This window comes from Sander vitreus, chromosome 20, assembly GCF_031162955.1.
Source record: "Sander vitreus isolate 19-12246 chromosome 20, sanVit1, whole genome shotgun sequence".
Lineage (NCBI taxonomy): Eukaryota > Metazoa > Chordata > Actinopteri > Perciformes > Percidae > Sander > Sander vitreus.
The window spans coordinates 15,289,500-15,295,499 of NC_135874.1; positions in this window are offsets into that span (position 1 = coordinate 15,289,500).

A 6,000-nucleotide genomic window follows, 5' to 3' on the forward strand; every position below is an offset into this window, starting at 1 on the left:
AACTGTCCCAGCACAGGATTAACTTTGCCCCCGGATGTATTTAAAGGCCAGGTTTATGCAGTGGGACTTAAACAGAAGTCTCATACGTTGCCTCGTGACTACACGGTGACAGGAGGGTTACGCTAAAGCTCGGAGAGTTGCGTTTTCAGATCCATTCGCCCTCCGGGCAGCACTAGCTCTCGACACTGCGTTTAATCTGTGGATTTGTGGTAACAGAGAAGACTTCTTATCCACCGACCCATTGGCCCCCAGTGTCCGTAATCCAGTGCCTTTCAGTTACACAGTCCTGCTGACAAGGATAGAGAAGAGCCAATAGACTGCAGCAGTCAGTGTGGGGGCGCACACAGCCCTGCCCTGACACATATACTCCTCCCCCAAGCTTTTGTTTCACAGGGCATATACTACACAGCACAGACCACTGTTATCATAATCAGTGCACGTGATATTTGACCTTATATCCACTAAGCTAATTCACACTAGCATGGTGAATATGTAATACCATAATGCCCATTTCAAAACTGAGATTGACAGCAGCACTGAAACATACATACTGGAGTGTCCGTTCCCAATGCTGTTGTGTGAATCTCTGCATAGCTCCTGCATACGACAGGCTTTATCAACCATCCGTTGGCATGTAAATGTAACTTCATTGAATCAATGCTATTGTCATGCGGCATAAAAGTGAGATCCTATATTCTCTGAATATCCATATTTAATTTTCCCTGCAAGTCTCAAATGTAAGTGAGCGAATGACGTCGGGCAAATGAACAACACAGTGAGAGTGAACCTCGAATCCTTGGAAGAAAGCCATTAGGAATACCTTGAAACCCACCGTTTTTTTTCTTCCTAGCATGTTATAGAGGGCATGCAATTATTACATCCATTCCACTCTTGAATGCAGTCAATTTCTGTGCTAAATGAAACTAGGGAGAGTGCAGGTTGTACACGGCCAGGCTATATATTACCTGTGCTTGTGAGTGTTTGCGTAAGAGGCATAGAGCAGAAATTGCAAATGAACAGATGCATGCATCACCTATGTATAGCACTTGCACAACAAAGTGATTGTGTGTGCCAGGCAGCATTTTGCTGTTAAGAGCTAAAATGCCCAACCTGGTAATTATGAACAGTAAATCCTCTGTGTTCAGGCACAGTCATATACAGCATGCCTGAAATTGAACACAGCAGTAAGTGATTTTCCACATACAGTACATACATGAAATTGGCATCCAGCGGCTGCTTTTCAATCACTCCCTTGTTTTCAGCCACATTGAACCGCAACTGTCGACTGCAATGGTAAATGGATGTAAAGTGTCCAAAATCTGTGTTTTTTAATAAAAAATAAAAACCATTTTCATTGAATGTTTGACACAGCTACAGACAAACCGTCAAAACAGGTGGGTAATTGAATGCTTGGTCTTTAGACCTTCCTCTGCAGCCACCCACACACTATCGCAGTGTTTTTCCCCATCTTATTCACTAACAAAAACACCTGACAATAAAGTGGGCCTGCAATACATTATACATTACATCTTAAAGGTTTTTTACATCTATTATGATACAGCGCCACGAACGTTTCCGCAGAGTTTGTGACACAATTGTCAACATAATGGGAGGTTTCTAAAGAACAAGCCCTTTATGAATAGTTTTCCAATTATTTTGTCTGTGTGACAACAGCAAACCTCTTTTCCCCTAGAGTCTTGAGTCTGTTTAGAAAGCTTCCTCAATGTCTCTTCTTCTCTCTATTCTTCACTGGAGACAGTGGTCACCCGTAGAGCATTTTAGGCTGCAGAAAAGCACCCTCTCCAAAAAAAATAAAAATATATATATTCCATGTCAGAGGATCTTGACGACACCCAAAGGTGACAGGAGTCAAAACTCATCACGGTCAGAAGTTCCTCTGGCACCAGGGAGCTACATGATGCGTGAGTCAGGGCACAGGTCACAACGCCGCAGCCATACTGCCTGGGCCTCACCTCCAATTCACATTGTCTACGAGCCTCTGCTCCTCCTAGTCACCACACACACACACACACACACACACACACACACACACACACAGAGGACGGTCAATAAATGTCTCTTCTAGCAACAGAATTTGCTCTTTTGTCTGCACTATCGCAGCTTTCCCAGCGGTGACCTTTACACAGTCTCTTTAGGATGTGTGCAATTTAATGTGTTTTATGTGAACAGAAAACTAAGCTTAAATGAAAAACAGCTACAAATAGGCTACTTCTTTATTGTAATGTACATGAATAGCGAGCTAGATTAATTTCATGTATTTGTATGTATTCCCCCATACCTACCCACACATCTTCAGGCAAATTGAAAGAGAGGGAAAATAAAAAAAATAAAAAAAACAGAAGCCTGAATTGTGTCTATTAGCTCGGGGGAATGATTCATACTGAGCTCCTCGTAGTGCAGTGACTTCACCCTGAGCTCAGAATTATGATACACTCATCACTGCATTACACTGTACTATACTATAACGATACAAAAAAAATGACTCATTTAAGTTGATTAGTTTCCATGCAATAGAATTGTTTCCTTGACCTAGTGTTTTAATAGTGCCAGCCATAGATAAGCAGTAATCTGTGAGCTATGGTGATGTTTGCTCCGGGAAGAGCCTCCGCGTACAATGCAGCACAATTACAAGCCGTGTCTATTGAAAATATATAACTGTTTTCATTGGCTAAGGTTGCTTTCTTTTAATCAAGGAGTTTATGCATGTTTATCCATTGAAAGCAGTTTTAAATCAAATCTATAATACCAATTATCCTTATATGTAAACACATTGTTCTATTTAAAGCAACTTATTCTAAAATCTGCCGAAAAACTGCTTACAGATTTGGGTGAAATTATATATTTGACAAAGTGAAATAAGTATTATGTCAAATATATCCATTGGCTGCCAGCCAGTTTCCATGAGGGGCAGCAGCCAGGGATATCCTGGATTTCAGGACTATAATGTCCGTCAGCTGTGCTTTATTGACGGCTTATGTCAAATGCCATTCTGACAGAGCTCATTAGGATGAAGGGAGTCATCTAGGTAGAGGCAGGAGAAGGCAGAGCTGGCAAGCTGCCTGATAACTGTGTGCACAAAGCTCACCACTGTACCTAGAGGGTGATGCCTCTGACAGGAGTTAGCTGACAGGGCTGTGTGTGTGTGTGTGTGTGTGTGTGTTGGGGGGGGCTGACAGAGTGCAGAGAGATAAAGTATGTGAGTATGTGTCCATGTCATTGCTTGAGTTACCCGGTGTCACTGAGCAGGTCCCTGCTTGATGCCATGACTCCAAACAACTGACAGAGTCATCTCGCTTTCGCCACTCATACATACTCAAATATTTATCTGTGCACAGCCCTCTCAGTGCACTGCGTCGATTCAGCAGTCTTGTGCTACAAGGACAAGGCCCTGTGGAGACTTCAGGGACCTTGAGAAGATGAGTCAAATGCTTTCCTCATTGGTCCATACTCTTTTGTCGCACAGTAAATGCAACCTCCTGCGATATCTTTTAAAAAGGTTACAAAGATTACATTTTATTTGCACCTGGATAGCCACTTTTGGTGTGGTTCTTGTATAGTGAAAATATATTTTACACATCCTCATTCAGGGATTAGTCTCTAACAGTCTTTGGCTGGGGTCTAATACTATAAACAGCTGAATCCATATCTGCTATGGCCAGCGGCACTGGTGATGAGCTCAGACTGTTATGTGACATCTTAATATACTGATTAATAATGCATGTTTGGAGGGTAAGCAGAGGGGTGCTCTGGGTGCTCCTGCCAGGGAAGATTAAATCATTCAACTTAACAGACATGCTGGGGATTCGGGTCAATGTAAATAAGCAAGCTATAAGACACCAGAAGTCAGCAGTGGAATTTCTAAAGAGGCAAAAATGATAATATCACAGAAAAGAAGAGGATATGATCAATTAAAGTTCTGGCTGGGAGGCTGTTTCGAGGCCAGCTGGGGCGATGGTGATACGAAAGCACGAATTTAGATGTTGAAAGTTTGTTGCAATTAATATTTCACTCTCAGTCGCTCCAAGAAAAAAAATCCATATTGAAATCATCTATAGAACATTTAATTAATGGATGTCAGATGTCTATAAAGTATAATTGATTACATATTTCACATGTTACTAGTAGTGGTGACTCCTTTTAATGTTGGTCTAATTACATATCCATATTTAACTGGCAACAAAATAATGCAAATTTTTTCATAAATATCATACATTGAATTTAGCGAATGGCTGTGACTGTAATCACTGAATGTTAAAAATGTAGGAAATAAAAGATGTCCAATCGGCCATATAACTGTGTTATGATGTTATTTACTTTTTTACTGGAATATTGACTGCACGACCCAAGTATCTTCTCTACTTATTATATCAAAAACATATACTGTATTATCTCCTTAGGGGAAAAAAGCTACTCTGTTTCTTTAGCTTATGGAAGCTACACCGAGTTATTTTACTATCAAATGTGAAGCCCGTTTCTTTTTACAGACAATTTGTCAGCCTCACTTCCTTTTATATAAAAGGAAGCTATTGTATACTGTATCTTTCTTCTTTTTGTACCTTGGTGGGTTCCTGACAGTTTTTAGCATCACTATTTACAATCTTTCAAATGCTTTCAGAAACACCGTCATGGCCTTGTGCTGAATAATACAGCTTTAGAGACAGCAGCGGAATTTTCTTCAGGGCACAGGTGTGCCCTGATAGTCTCATAAGCCCTGGCAACACAAAGAAAGAAAGATTCTTTCTAGGTGAAATAGGAATAGGGAGGCACGAGGTAGAGAAACAGATCAACAATGGCTTTTTCGTTTGGGTGTATTTGGTTTTGACCTTCAGACAGAGCTTCAAATAAATGTGACACCGAGGGGGAAATCAAAAATCCCACTGACCCTGAATCTCTACACCCTACGCTGGCATGGAATGAATATGTGATGTACAAAGATGACTGGGGGAGGGGGGGCTCCAACAGCACCAACAGGCCCAGTCGTTTCTTTTCATTTACTCACACTCTCAAAGACAGAAGTGCTGCACACGAATACCTGTACATGAGATCAAATATACACTAAGCATCACGCTTATCATGCATGTGTGACTGTGACTCAATACGGACACCTTTGTCTTTTAAATCTTAATGTAAAACCTACTGTTATTCAATCAACTTTTGGGATTATGAGGTTTAAATCATTAAGTCTATAGAGCAGAAAAATATCCCTCCACCTTTAAACAGTATACATAAATATGTATGGAAATAAGACCCCTTAAAACTCTTCTCCTCAATTTCCACCTTACTCTGAACTTCTGTCTGCAGATGGCCTTCTGAAAGGGTCAGTGTGGCTGCATGGGGCTGAGATGCTTGACATGCAGTGACGGGGTTGACAAGGTAAGTGGTCAGACTGCTAAGTCAGGCAGTCAGGAGATGGATAACACACTTATTGAACGAGGAGAGAGCTGAAGGAAGTGTTTGCTCAGGAAAATTCAATGCGTATGTCAGAAAAATCTTAACCCTCATGTGGGCTCCAGTTATTAACTGAACTTTGATTGGAATAAAGAGGAAAGAATTTTAAAACATACATAGTGAACACTACATGATTATATTTGAAAATATCAGTATTTCAAATGGCAAATATCCCAAGCAGCAATGCCTGCAGGGAGGTGGGGGCTCAGAGAAATCCTGCCTGTCCTTGTGTGTCACTTACCAGCCCCAGGAAAAAAAATTTTTTTGTTGCTGATAGCGCAAAGTGTCTCCATGAGGCTAATGCTTTATGTCAGATTCTATACTAACTAGTGCATTAGAAAGAGAGAATTCACCTTTACTTTTCCCATAAAAGCATTTTTCTTTTCCCACAACACATAGCAGCAGTAAGGTTTTTAAGTATCAACGCAGTTGAAGCTGATGATGGTTCTTAGTAGGTGCTAGAGGTGTACTGTAGAATCCTCCATGATTAACCCTGTTTTGTCTATTTTCTCTTCATTTTATTATCTACAC